Source organism: Pleurodeles waltl, chromosome 6 (assembly GCF_031143425.1).
Source record: "Pleurodeles waltl isolate 20211129_DDA chromosome 6, aPleWal1.hap1.20221129, whole genome shotgun sequence".
Taxonomy (NCBI): Eukaryota; Metazoa; Chordata; class Amphibia; order Caudata; family Salamandridae; genus Pleurodeles; species Pleurodeles waltl.
Genome location: NC_090445.1, coordinates 1,605,914,458 through 1,605,928,608, shown reverse-complemented (window position 1 = coordinate 1,605,928,608; position 14,151 = coordinate 1,605,914,458).

The following is a 14,151-nucleotide window of genomic DNA, read 5'->3' as shown; positions in this document are numbered from 1 at the left end:
CAGGGAAGAAAGGAGAAATTGGGTGAAGTTAAAATGTGTTCAACGTGAAGATGACATATGAGTTTCAGGAGCAGGACAAATGGTTCTGCCTAATAGTTTGCTGACTCAAATGGCAAGATACTATCATGGTCAAGCAAATGTTGGGAGGGATGCGATAATTCATACTTTCAAAAATGTTGGTTCAATCCAAATGTTAGACAGGTTGCTGAAGCAATTTACCATTGATACGTCATCTGTCAATAGATGAACGTGGGTAAAGAGACTGTGGCCAACATGAGCCACATTGGAAGAGCGGGAGGTCCATTTAGCAGAATGCAGATGGATTTCATTGAAATGCCTGTGTGTGGAGAATTGAGACACTTGTTGGTGATTGTTTGCATCTTTAGTCACTGGATTGAAGCTTACCCTACATGAAAGAATGACACCCTCACAGCAGTGAAGTTATTACTTTGGGAATTGATACCACGTTTTGGTTTTCCGATCTTTTTTTAATCAGATAGGGGAAGTCACTTCAGCAATGAAGTAATCAAATTGCTATGTTCAGCTTTAAACATGGGAGCAGAACCTGCATTGTAGGTAACGCCCAGAAGCAACAGGACTTGTTGAGCAGATGAATGGTACCTTAAAGTCATGAATAGCAAAAATGTGTGCGTCCATGAATCTGAAAAGGCTAGATGCTCTACCATCAGTTATGATGAGTATGAGAAACACACCCAACAAGAAAACTGGATTGTCGTTGCATGAAATCCTCATGGGCAGAGCAATGAGGTTGCCGGTGGTTCCTGCAAATGCTCTTGTGAACATAATAGATGATATGGTGTTGGACTACTGCAAAAGCCTGGCTGACGTGGTTCGCTCTTTCTCTCATCAGGTGGAGGCCACCACACTGCAACCGTTGCAAGATCAAAGCCATAACCTGAATGCGGGAGACCGGGTTGTGATCAGAAAACATGTGAGAAAGACGTGCTTAGAGCCTTGGTGGAAAGGCCCCTACCAAGTAGTACTGGTTACTACTACAGCTGTGAATTGCGCTAGAGTTCCAAAATGGATCCATGCAAGTCATACTCGGAGAGTACTGTGCCCTTTGGACAATGAAGAAGGGTTGTTTAGGGTACCAACAACATCCAGACCAACTCCAGAATTGGAGTCAGGAGAAGGAGAAACAGAGACTGACTCTGAGCAAATTGAAAGCAGCCCAAATACTCCTGTGAGAGACTAAACGGAAGGAATACAGAAAGGTGACGGAGGACCAGCCTCGACCGATGTAACAGGAGAGTCTAATCCGAGGAGGGTTCTCACAGAAACAGATGGTCTTGAGAGACAAACAGAGCAGACAGGCAGGCCCTGCGGGTGAAGGAGTTGAGGAGAGTCAAAGCCAAAACGATCTGACTCCTCCGGAACCAGAAGCAGGTGCATCAATAGAAAATCCTGCAGCACCAAATGAAGTCACAAGTCCAACACTGAAAGAGCATTGACAAAAGGTCCACTGAAGGGTGATACATGGCCAAAATCACAGCCTAAAAGGAAATAAGCAATTAAAGTGACAACAGTTGAGGAGGAAGTAGACACAACAAGAAATGAACATTTGAGCGATCTAGAGTTAAGTGGAGATCGCAGATTGAAAAGAAAACAAATTGCAAATCGAAGGTACGTTGGAACAGAATCGGCATATGTAACAACAAATGAATGGCAGAATGAATTTTTTACTTTTTGTTTTGATCGAGAAATCCCAGGTCATAGGAGTCCTTAACTGAACTTCCCCATTAAAATCCTTGCCCCGCACTTTCCAAGTTGCTCCCCGCTCCACTTCATTCATTCCAATTATCCGCCCTGCTCAGTTTTTTTTTGCAGTATCCCAGCCCAACTTTTTGTTGCTCTCCAACCCGATTTCCCCCACACCCATCTCTATATTTTGTATCTATTTTATTTTTTGGGAGGGTCAGGTAGCTGCAATTTTCTTCTGGGCCACTTCCTTCTTTAGAACAAAAAAAACCAATTTGGCACCCTCAATATTATTTTGTTTGGCTTCAGTTCACGCTCTAAGATGGGCATCCACCATCCTAGAATAGTAAATTAATACAACAAAATCACTGCTATGTCAATGCATGTGTATGCATGTGTATACGTCAACTTTTTTAATTAAAGCTATTTAGCATCAGCAATATTCGTTTTTTCCAGTTATTAACAGCATTGGCAAACCTAATAGGCCTACATTGGCAAAGCCAATTTCCAAAAACCCAAAAGGCTCGGCCTATTGGCTTTGTTAAATCTTGTTAATTAAAGCGAACAATAATCCAGAGTACAGATCAGCTATATAAAATTACAAGTAGGAAGGAAACAAATAGTGATGTTTTTTCCTACCTAAAGTGTCTACCAGATATTGAAAATGTTATGCTGATTTTATGACTCAGGATAGGGGTAAATATAAACTGTTGAATTAAAAATTTGGTGATAGCAATCAAATCTTACATCTGTGTTTGTAATTTAGGTGTTACAACTGATGTTATGCATTAAATATTAGATTTACACTGGCATCAACAACTATTAGGGCCAGATGTATCAAAGGATTTTGCATTCGCAAACGGTGCGAATCGGTAATTTCCACCGTTTGCGAATGCAAAATCGTCTTTCACTATGTATGAAAGCATTCGCTATGCAAATAGAAGGAATTGCTAAAATAGCCAATTCTTGCAGTATGCAAATCGCAAATTTTGACGTGAATTTGCGAATCGCAATGTGCAATTCGCAAATTCCGTATCGCAATGCAATGCATCAAAAGGTCGCAATTTGCGATTACACGCAGAATAGCTTTTTGCACGTGCAAATTACCTCAAAGTGAAATCAGGTGGTAACCAGGTGCAACCTATATAAAGAGGCCCAGAATGACTCAGCCTCTTTTCCACAATGGCTGCACTCTACGTGATGGCGAGGAGAATGAGGATCCTGGCAAGTCTGAGGAGAGGGAGGAGGAGACAGGAGGGCATTTTCAGAGTGCGCATTACCCTTTTTGACCAGACAGAGGAGGAGACATATGATAAGTAAAGGTTAAGCTCAGCCATGATACTTGACCTGATAGGTGATCTGCAACCCCTAATGCAGCGAAACACGCACAATACCAATAGCATACCCACCCATGTGCAGGTATTATGCTCCATGCACCTATTAGCCTCAGGGAGCTATCAAGGGGTCATAGCAGCAGCTGGAGGTGTCTCACAGAGTGCTCTCTCACGCTTCTTCAATGCAATTCTCAATGCCATACATAATGCAAAATTCAACACCACATAAAATTCCGCAGCACCCCACAGGAATTACTACAAACAAAATTCAATTTCTACCAGATTGCCCAATTCCCACATGTAATAGGCTCCATCGATGGGACACATGTAGCTATCTGTCCACCACCGGCCACAGAGTATGTCTGCATTGTCTCCAAAACATTGGTGATTTGCACCAATCCTTGTGCAACATCCCGACTGCAATGTGCCATTTCCACTTGTATGCCCACATCACATTGTGATACCAAAGCAGTTGTGGTCGTGAGCCGATTAACAGATCTGCAGAACCCATCCAAACAGCCCATCAATTGGTGATGGCGCCTACAGTGGCTGACATGCTCCTGCTGCAATACAGTGCAGAGTTCCCTAACGGTATTTGTCATCTCCTTTGCGTTTTCTGCTGCTGTTTGCTGTCCCTCATGCAGCTTGCACATGTTTTCATTGAGAGACTCGAACTGCTTGTGCATTGATCCCATGTTTTTATTGAGAGACTCGAACTGCTTGTGCATTGATCCCATGTTTTCATTGAGTGCATCCACCTGCTTGTGCATTGATCCAATGTTGTCATTGTGAGACTCAAACTGCCTGTGCATTGCACCCATGTTGAATTGCCTGTGCATTGACCTCATGTGTATACATCGTAGGTGCTGCACTTTCAGCATGGAAGCCTCAGCGCCACCAAACAGTGATGGGCCCTCACCTTCCTCTGTGCCCTATCTGCCTGCTTTGCGATGCCTCCTGAGGGGAGCGGACTGATGCTGGGGCAGGGACTGCTGCCTGTTAGTGCTTCTAGCCTCTAGGGGTGGTGTGGGTACTTCTTTCGGCATTTCATCAGCGTCCAGGTTATACTCAGGGAGAGGTAGCACTCTAGCCCTGCGTCTAGTTCATGCTTGTATGAAGGAATCACTGGTGTTTGAGTCGGACTGTGGCTGAGTTTCGCTATCCCCCACATTTCCATCTTCCGCTGCGTCAGGGCCCGGAACATCTGCAACAACAATGTGCAGCATGCCATTCATGGATTAGTACTCAAATAGTTGCATAATAGTATTACATTTACACTGGCATAGTACCACTGAGAGTCTTTTGTGTTGTTTCTCTGTTTGGTTTTACACTATCTTGCTATTTATGTGGTAGTTTCACTTTAGGGGTGTGGACTACCACTCCCATTAGGCATTGTTGTGTTGTATGTAAGATGTGTCATGGACTACTTATCACACTGAATGGTGCCATAGCTATTTTCTAAGGGACATTTGTACATGCACATATGGGAAAACACATCATTATTGCCCTTACCTTTGCTGGTGCTGGGTGTGCCTGAGGTGTCAATGTCAGTGACACCACTGACAGATTCAGGAAGCAGTATGGACTCCACCATGTCTTCCAACAGTGTGTGGGTGGGTGGTCCTCCTCCAGTGCTCCTTGCCTCCTTCAGCATGCTTGCTACCCTCTATTTGGCACGTGAACGCAAGTCGTACCAGCGCTTGCGTATCTCCTCAGCGGAGCGCTGTGCAACATCCACTGTGCATATTTTGGTCTGGATGTCTGACCACAGTTTCCTCTTCTCACTTTCAGGTACCTTGTAAGGAAATGCCTCCTTGGCATGGTTACCCCCTGACTATTTGCCTTTGCTGATGCCAAGTTATGATTTGAAAGTGTGCTGAGGCCTGCTAACCAGGCCCCAGCACCAGTGTTCTTTCCCTAACCTGTACCTTTGTCTCCACAATTGGCATACCCTGGCACCCAGGTAAGTCCCTTGTAACTGGTACCCCTGGTCCCAAGGGCCCTGATGCCAGGGAAAGTCTCTAAGGGCTGCAGCATGTCTTATGCCACCCTGGGGACCCCTCACTCAGCACAGACACACTGCTTGCCAGTTTGTGTGTGCTGGTGGGGAGAAAATGACTAAGTCGACATGGCACTCCCCTCAGAGTGCCATGCCAACCTCACACTGCCTATGGCATAGCCCTAAGGAAGGGTGCACTATACCACAGATGAGGGCATAGGTGCATGAGCACTATGCCCCTACAGTGTCTAAGCAAAACCCTAGACATTGTAAGTGCAGGGTAGCCATAAGAGTATATGGTCTGGGAGTCCACAGCACCATAATGGCTACACTGAAAACTGGGAAGTTTGGTATCAAACTTCTCAGCACAATAAATGCACACTGATGCCAGTGTACATGTTATTGTGAAATACACCAAGAGGGCATCTTAGAGATGCCCTCTGAAAACATACCGACTTCCAGTGTGGGCTGACTAGTTTTACCAGCCTGCCACACACCAGACATGTTGCTGGCCACATGGAGAGAGTGCCTTTGTCACTCTGTGGCCAGGAACAAGGCCTGTACTGGGTGGAGGTGTTTCTCACCTCCCCCTGCAGGAACTGTAACACCTGGCGGTGAGACTCAAACGCTCACCCCCTTTGTTACAGCGCCACAGGGCATCCCAGCTAGTGGAGATGCCCGCCCCTCCGGCCACAGCTCCCACTTTTTTGTGGCAAGGCCAGAGGAGATAATGAGAAAAACAAGGAGGAGTTACTGGCCAGTCAGGACAACCCCTAAGGTGTCCTGAGCTGAGGTGACTCTGACTTTTAGAAATCCTCCATCTTGCAGATGGAGGATTCCCCCAATAGGATTAGGGATGTGACCCCCTCCCCACCAGGAGGAGGCACAATGAGGGTGTAGCCACCCTCAGGGCTAGTAGCCATTGGCTACTAACCTCCCAGACCTAAACACACCTCTAAATTGAGTATTTGAGTATTGAGTATTGAGTATCTAGGAAGATAGATTCCTGCAACCTGAAGACGAAGAAGGACTGCTGACCTGAAGCCCTGCAGAGAAGACGGAGACTCCAACTGCTTTGGCCCCAGCCCTACCGGCCTGTCTCCCCACTTCAAGAAAAACTGCAACAGCGACGCGTCGCCCAGGGTCCAGCGACCTCTGAAGCCTTAGAGGACTACCCTGCATCGAAAAGGACCAAGAAACTCCCGAGGACAGCGGCCCTGTTCCACAAAGACTGCAACTTTGCAACAAAGAAGCAACTTTTAAAGACCACACGATTCCCGCCGGAAGCGTGAGACTTTCCACTCTGCACCCGACGCCCCCGGCTCGACCTGCAGAAAACCAACACTACAGGGAGGACTCCCTGGCGACTGCGAGCCCGTGAGTAGCCAGAGTTGACCCCCCTGAGCCCCCACAGCGACGCCTGCAGAGGGAATCCAGAGGCTCCCCCTGACCGCGACTGCCTGCTTCAAAGAACCCGACGCCTGGGAAAGACACTGCACCCGCAGCCCCCAGGACCTGAAGGATCCGAACTTCAGTGCAGGAGCGCCCCCAGGCGGCCCTCTTCCTAGCCCAGGTGGTGGCTACCCAGAGGAGCCCCCCCCCCCTTTGCCTGCCTGCATCACTGAAGAGACCCCCGGGTCTCCCATTGAATCCTATTGCAAACCCGAGGCCTGTTTGCACTCTGCACCCGGCCGCCACTGTGCCGCTGAGGGTGAACTTACTGTGCCTACTTGTGTCCCCCCCAGTGCCCTACAAAACCCCCCTTGTCTGCCCTCCGAAGTCGCGGGCACTTACCTGCTGACAGACTTGAACCAGGGCACCCCTATTTCCATTGAAGCCTGTGTGTTTTGGGCACCCCTTTGACCTCTGCACCTGACCGGCCCTGAGATGCTGGTGTGGTAACTTTGGGGTTGCCCTGAACCCCCAATGGTGGGCGACCTTGGGCCCAACTTTGAACCCTGTAAGTGCTTTACTTACCTGTGAAACTAACGAATACTTACCTCCCCCAGGAACTGTTGAATTTTGCACTGTCAAATTTTTGCGAAAACTGTACATGCTATTGTCATGATTCAAAGTTCCTAAGATACCTGAGTGAAATACCTTTCATTTAAAGTATTGTTTGTAAATCTTGAAGCTGTGGTTCTTAAAATAAACTAAGAAAATATATTTTTCTATATAAAAACCTATTGGCCTGGAATTGTCTTTGAGTGTGTGTTCCTCATTTATTGCCTGTGTGTGTACAACAAATGCTTAACACTACCCTCTGATAAGCCTACTGCTCGACCACACTACCACAAAATAGAGCATTAGAATTATCTCTTTTTGCCACTATCTTCCCTCTAAGGGGAACCCTTGGACTCTGTGCATGCTATTTCTTACTTTGAAATAGTACATATGTAGCCAACTTCCTACATACCTGTAGTGAGTTTTTTCAAAAACTTTGTCGTGGTTCCTGACCACCTCCTCGGTGAGCACTTCCAATTCCTGCTCACTGAATTTGAGTTTGCGCCTCCTGTCTCCTTCACATTCTCATCAGTAGCCATGATCCTGTTTGGTCCTGGCTGGCTCTCAAGACTGCCTCCCTGGTGATTGGCTGGGTCTCTCTGCCTGCTCCTGTGGGTGGGGCTTCTGGAAACAGCATGGACTGACTCACTTCCTGGCTGTGATGTCATCAAGCTTTTCCAGGTTGCCGTTTTCGCAATTTGCGATTTGCAAAAAAAGAATTTGCTATTTTTTGCGATTCGGTATTTGCAAATTGTGAGTGCGAATTTTAAGAAATCGTTATTACCGACTCCCAATTTTCATACATCCCATTTTGCATTTCTAAAATAGCGATTTTGTTATATGTAAGAAATGCAAACCGGGAGCTTGATACATCTGGCCCTAACAGCCTATATTTAAGAGATATAGGGGGTCATTCTGACCTCGGCGGTAAAAGGCTCTTACCGCCGGCCAGAAGTCCGCCATTCTACCGCTGCGGCCGCGGTAAACCGCCACGGTCATTCTGACCACCAACTGTGCAACCGCCAAAAACCCGACATCCACGGAACTCCGCCTCATCAGTGGGCAGCGATAAACTGGAGATGACCAAACCTCCACCGCCACGCCAACACAATCACGCCCATGCCATTCTGACCCACGAATCCACGCGGCGGTCTTTCAACCGCGGTATTCCATTGGCGGTACACACCGCCGCGCTCAAAATACACACACAGCTCCAAAACACTGCCACATTGGACAATTCGAAATACACACACCTGATACACATACACACACCACTCCCACACACCCAATTAACTATAAAACACACACCCACTTCACCCACAAACCCCTACAACCACAAATATCTGAGAGAAGGCGCAATACACTGAGAGAGAGCACAGGGAACGCAAAGCACAACACACACAGGAACACAACATCCTCACACAAACCACATCTACACACACATCACCACACATCACCACGCACATCACCACAAACACCACCCCACACCTCATCCACACCACCCCATGGCACCCCAAAGACACCCCAGGTTCTCGGACCAAGAACTCAGGGTCATGGTGGAGGAAATTATAAGGGTAGAGCCCCAGCTCTTCGGCACACAGGTGCAGCACACCACTATAGCAAGGAAGGCTGAGCTATGGCAAAGGATCGTAGACAGGGTCAATGCTGTGGGACAGCATCCCAGAAATCGGGAAGATATCCGAAAGCGATGGAACGACCTACGGGGGAAGGTGCGCTCAATGGTGTCGCGACACAACATCGCTGTGCAGAAGACTGGCGGCGGACCCCCACCCACACCACCCCAATTCACAGCATGGGAGCAAGAGGTAGTAAACATCCTGCATCCTGATGGCCTCGCTGGAGTACACGGAGGAATGGACTCTGGTAAGTCGAATCTCAACTACTTCACCCCCCCCCAACCACCAGCATGCCAACCCCCACCCCCACCCTCACCCCCAATCTCAACCCCCCAGCACACATCCTCCCTGCCAATGTCTCACCAGCACAACCCACCCTAAACAACACCAACCCCTGAATGCCAACACAACCCATAGACAGCCATCACCAAAGCATGACCATTGCATATACCCATACACCCCCCCCCCCCACCCTCACAACACCTCCCACAAGGGAATGCCAGCACTGGGGGACAAGGGCACTTAAAATGCACGCCATGGCACACACAAAAACAATAACCATACTCTTTCACCCCTGCAGGGCCTGAACGCCAACACACCGCCACGGAGGGTCCAGATATGTCCATCCCACCCCCAGAACAGGACCCCAGTGAGGACAGCAGCTCTGTCGACCTAGAACCTGATGACCAGCCCGGACCATCGGGGACCTCCGGACAGTCGGTTCCCCACACACAGACACAGGCCACAGCAGACCCAACCCCCTCTGGGAACACCAGCACAGCTCCCACCCAGCGGGCCCATGCCTCTGTCTCCAGGACGCGTCAATCAGCAGTGTGTCCGCCACTACAGGGCACCCAGGCTGACCCAACACCCCAACAACAACAGGGACCTGGGGGCAGTGGTAGTGGGCACACCGTCCAGGGGACAGAGGCCCGGGGAAACAGGGCAACTGGGAGGGCTGCTGTGCGACAGGGGGGGGAGGACAGGCCCAGGGAACCCACTCTCCAAGAGGCCCTCACCACCATCATGGGAGCATACCATCACTCCCAGGAGACGATGGCGACGGTACTGGCCAGGTTCACCGAGATCCAGGCACAGCAGGAGGAAAGGTACATGGGGTTCAGCAATGAACTCAGGAACATCGGTACCGCTATGGGGACCATAGTCCAGGCCCTCAACCGTATAGAAACCACATTGCGGGACCATGTGGCACCACAAAGGGCCCCTGTCACTAGCCAGGACCAGGAACAGCCTACCACCTCCGCCGGCGCTAGTGGACAGGAGGCCCCACCACAACCCCACCTCCTGCTGAAGAACAACCACCCCGCAAGAGGAGCCTGAGATCCCAAAGGAAGACAGAGTAGGATGCCAAGACCCCCGCCAGCATAAGATACCCCCTGATGTTATCCCACTGTCCCACATTGTCACCCTGTCCAACCTTGAACTGCCCCTGCTCCATCCTTCCACAGGCATATGGACAATGCACCTGTGCGACTGAGAACTGGACTCTGCCATGGACATAACTCCACCCTCACCCATCACCGTTTTAATATCATGTACCAATATCTAGCACTAAAATAAATCACTCATTGCACTGAAATCATTCAGGAGTCAGCCTGTATTAATTACAAATGTATAACACATTATTGATCAATAATGTTCAGGTAATTTTGTGATGACAACATACCGATGTCAATAAGCATTAGTCCATGGGCTAACCAAGCTGAAGTCACGCAGTGAGTCATACAGCACTGAAAAGGGAAGGGAAAATCAAACATCATTTTAAAAGAACTGGGGGGAAATACACAAAGTAAAGATGCAGGAGGCTTTCAGCAAATGTTAAATGGCGTGGTTGATTCTTACCTGTGTGCTACTGAAAATACTGTTGGATAACTGTGTCCCTGTTGTCTGTGTCGTCCCCGTCGTCTTCCTCCTCTTCACTCTCCACAGGCTCCACAGCTGCCACAACACCACCATCTGGACCATCCTCCTGCAGGAAAGGCACCTGGCGTCGCAAAGCCAGGTTGTGAAGCATGCAGCAGGCCACGATGATCTGGCACACCTTCTTTGGTGAGTACATCAGGGATCCACCTGTCATATGCAGGCACCTAAACCTGGCCTTCAGGAGGCCAAAGGTTCTTTCTATGATCCTCCTAGTTCGCCCATGGGCCTCATTGTACCGTTCCCCTGCCCTGGTCCGGGGATTCCTCACTGGGGTCAATAGCCAAGGCAGGTTGGGGTAACCAGAGTCACCTATTAGCCACACACGTTGTCTCTGTAGCTGTTCCATCACATAAGGGATGCTGCTATTACGCATAACATACGCGTCATGCACTGACCCAGGGAACTTGCCATTTACATGGGAGATGTACTGGTCAGCCAAACAGACCACCTGGATATTCATAGAATGGTAACTTTTCCTGTTTCTGTACACCTGCTCATCGTCTTTTGGGGGTACTAAAGCCACATGGGTCCCATCAATGGCACCAATGATGTTGGGGATATGTCCAAGGGCATAGAAATCACCCTTCACAGTGGCCAAATCAACCTCCTCATGGAAAACAATGTTGCTCCGCATGTGTTTCATCAGGGCAGACAACACTCTGGACAAAACCTTAGAAAACATAGGCTGAGACATTCCAGATGACATGGCCACTGTTGTCTGGAATGAGCCACTTGCCAAAAAATGGAGGACTGACAGAACCTGCACAAGAGGGGGAATTCCTGTGGGTTGGCGGATGGGGGACATCAGGGCTGGCTCCAGCTGGGCACACAGTTCATGTATAGTGGCTCGGTCAAGTCGGTATCGTAGTATGATATGGCGTTCTTCCATTGTCGACAGGTCCACCAGCGGTCGGTACACGCAAGGATTCATCCTTCTCCTCGCAAGTCCCAGCGGACGGTGCCTAGGAAGGACAACATGGAGCACAGAGTCAAGCAAATCACAGGTACGTTCACCACAGCTTGCATAGCACACGATTATCTATGTTTTGAAAGGCGTGTATGTGTGTCAATGCAAGGCCTAGGCCTGTGTGACGCAGTACAGATTAGGCCATGTGGGCCCTTGAAATGGCGGCTGTCTGACCTGTGAAGTGGGACAATGGGATGTGAGGTCAATGCGCTGGCGTGGCACACCGTGGCGGTAGGCGGTCGAAGACCGCTATACGAAGCCGCATTGGTTAACATTGAAGCCTATGGGTTTCAGGAGCCAATGACGAGGTGCGCCGGCGGTCGCGGTACGCACCGCCGCGGTACGCCCTGCCGTGGGCGTGACCGCCATTTTCTATCTGCTTAATCACTCGAGACCTGATCATCCACAGGAGAGGACCTATTCAGCAAGTGCTGCTGTGACCTCGGTCTGGAAGAGACAATGGCTGCTGCGACTGGGGAAAGGGCCCCTGCCTTCACGTCTGAAGAGTTGGAGAAACTTGTGGATGGGGTCCTCCCCCAGTATGCGTTACTCTACGGTCCTCCAGACCAACAGGTAAGTACACTGGAAGCACATTGATTGGGCTATGCCTGTGTTGAGTGGGGTGGATGTAAGATGGTGGGGAGGGGAGCGAATGAGGAGTGCAACGCACGACAGATGAGAGCATGTGCCACATGGCAAAGTTGGGGGGGGGGGGGCAATCGCATCTAACATGCAGATAAATGATGAATTTTCCTTTCCCACCCTGTACATGTCAAATAGGTCAGCGCCCATCAGAAAGTCGACATTTGGCGTGCCATCGCCAAGGAAGTCCGGGCCCTGGGGGTCCACATCAGACGGGGCACCCACTGCCGCAAGAGGTGGGAGGACATCCGCCGCGGGACCAGGAAGACCGCTGAGTCACTGCTGGGGATGGCCTCCCAACCTAGGAGGGGTGCCAGTCGTACCCTGACCCCCCTGATGTCCCAGATCCTGGCGGTGGCCTACCCTGATTTGGATGGGCGCTTGAGGACATCACAGCAGACACAAGGGGGTGAGTATCAGCACATTCTGCTATCTTTATGCGCAGTGGAGGCGTCTGGGTGGGGGAGGAGGGTTGTGGGTGACATTAGGCCAGGGCATTTCGTGTAGTGTAGTCCTCTCCTTTAGACATGGCCCTGTGCCCCCGCCCCCCACCTCTGTAGGGTGCCAAGTACAGCTATCCATGGTCCTGCATCATCCAGGTGTGTATTTGTTGTGCATAGACCTGTAGGCCTGGTCACAAGTACTGAGTAGTATACCCCGATTGCGCAGCGTAGTGCATGAGGCTCCTGTGTCTGTCCTCTCCGCCATCGGTGTTGACATTGCATGCACTCAACCTGTTTTATTATTTCTCCCCCCCCTTTTTCTTAATCTGCTTGTGCATGTGTGCATTAGCATCATCAGGCGGAGGAGATTTGGCATCGGAGCACGAGGGAGCTGAAAGTCACAAGGCCCCGGTGGGCCGTGGTACAGACACTGAGGGCACCAGTGATATGGAGGGCGAGGGGAGCACCACAACGGGGACCGGTGGTGACACCAGCGACACCGACACGTCCTCGGATGGGAGCTCCCTAGAGGTGGCGGCAACATCCGGGCCCCCCGCCTCTACAGATACAGCCGCCACCCAGCGCACCAGCCACGCCCTCCCAGCAGCCCCTCAGCCTACGCTCCGTGCCCGCTCGCCCAAGAAGGCGGGCATCTCCTTCGCCCCAGGCACCTCAGCCCCTTCCCCTGTCACCCCTGCTGCCCTCAGTGAGGAGGTCATTGACCTCCTTCAGACCATCATTGTTGGGCAGACTACCCTTTTGAATGCCATCCAGGGGGTAGAAAGGGAGGTGCATCGGAACAATGCCTACCTGGAGGGCATTCATTCGGGTCAGGCTGCCCATCAACGATCGTTCAATGCTCTGGCCTCAGCACTGACGGCAGCCATTGTCCCTGTTTCCAGCCTCCCTCTTCTAACTGCCTCCACCCTGTCTCTGTCTCCTGTTCCTCTGCCTTTCCCATCCACACCATCAGACCAGCCTGCACACACCTCAACACCCAAGGGCAGCTCATCCAGACACAAGCACCACAGATCCCACAAACGCTCACCCAAGCAACACCCAGATGCAGACATGCCAACAGTCACTACCACCTCTGTGTCCCCCTCCTCCTCGTCTCCCTCCTCCCTCCCTGTGACGTCTACACTCACACCTGCATGCACACCACCATCAGCCAGTGCTTCCATCACCAGCACACCCTCCAGTCCAGTACGCACACGTGCAGTCACCACCCCCACTGCCATTTACACGTCCCCTGTGTCCTCTCCCACTGTGTCTGTCACCCCCTCTTCCAAGACACACAAACGCAGGCAGCCACCCACCCAACAGCCATCCACCTCACGACAGCCTACGTCACAATCACCTGCACCCAAAGACAGCACACCTGACTCTCCTACAACCACATCCTCTTCCTCCACTCCCATCACCACTACTCCCACCCTTTACCTTGGTCCTAAAATTT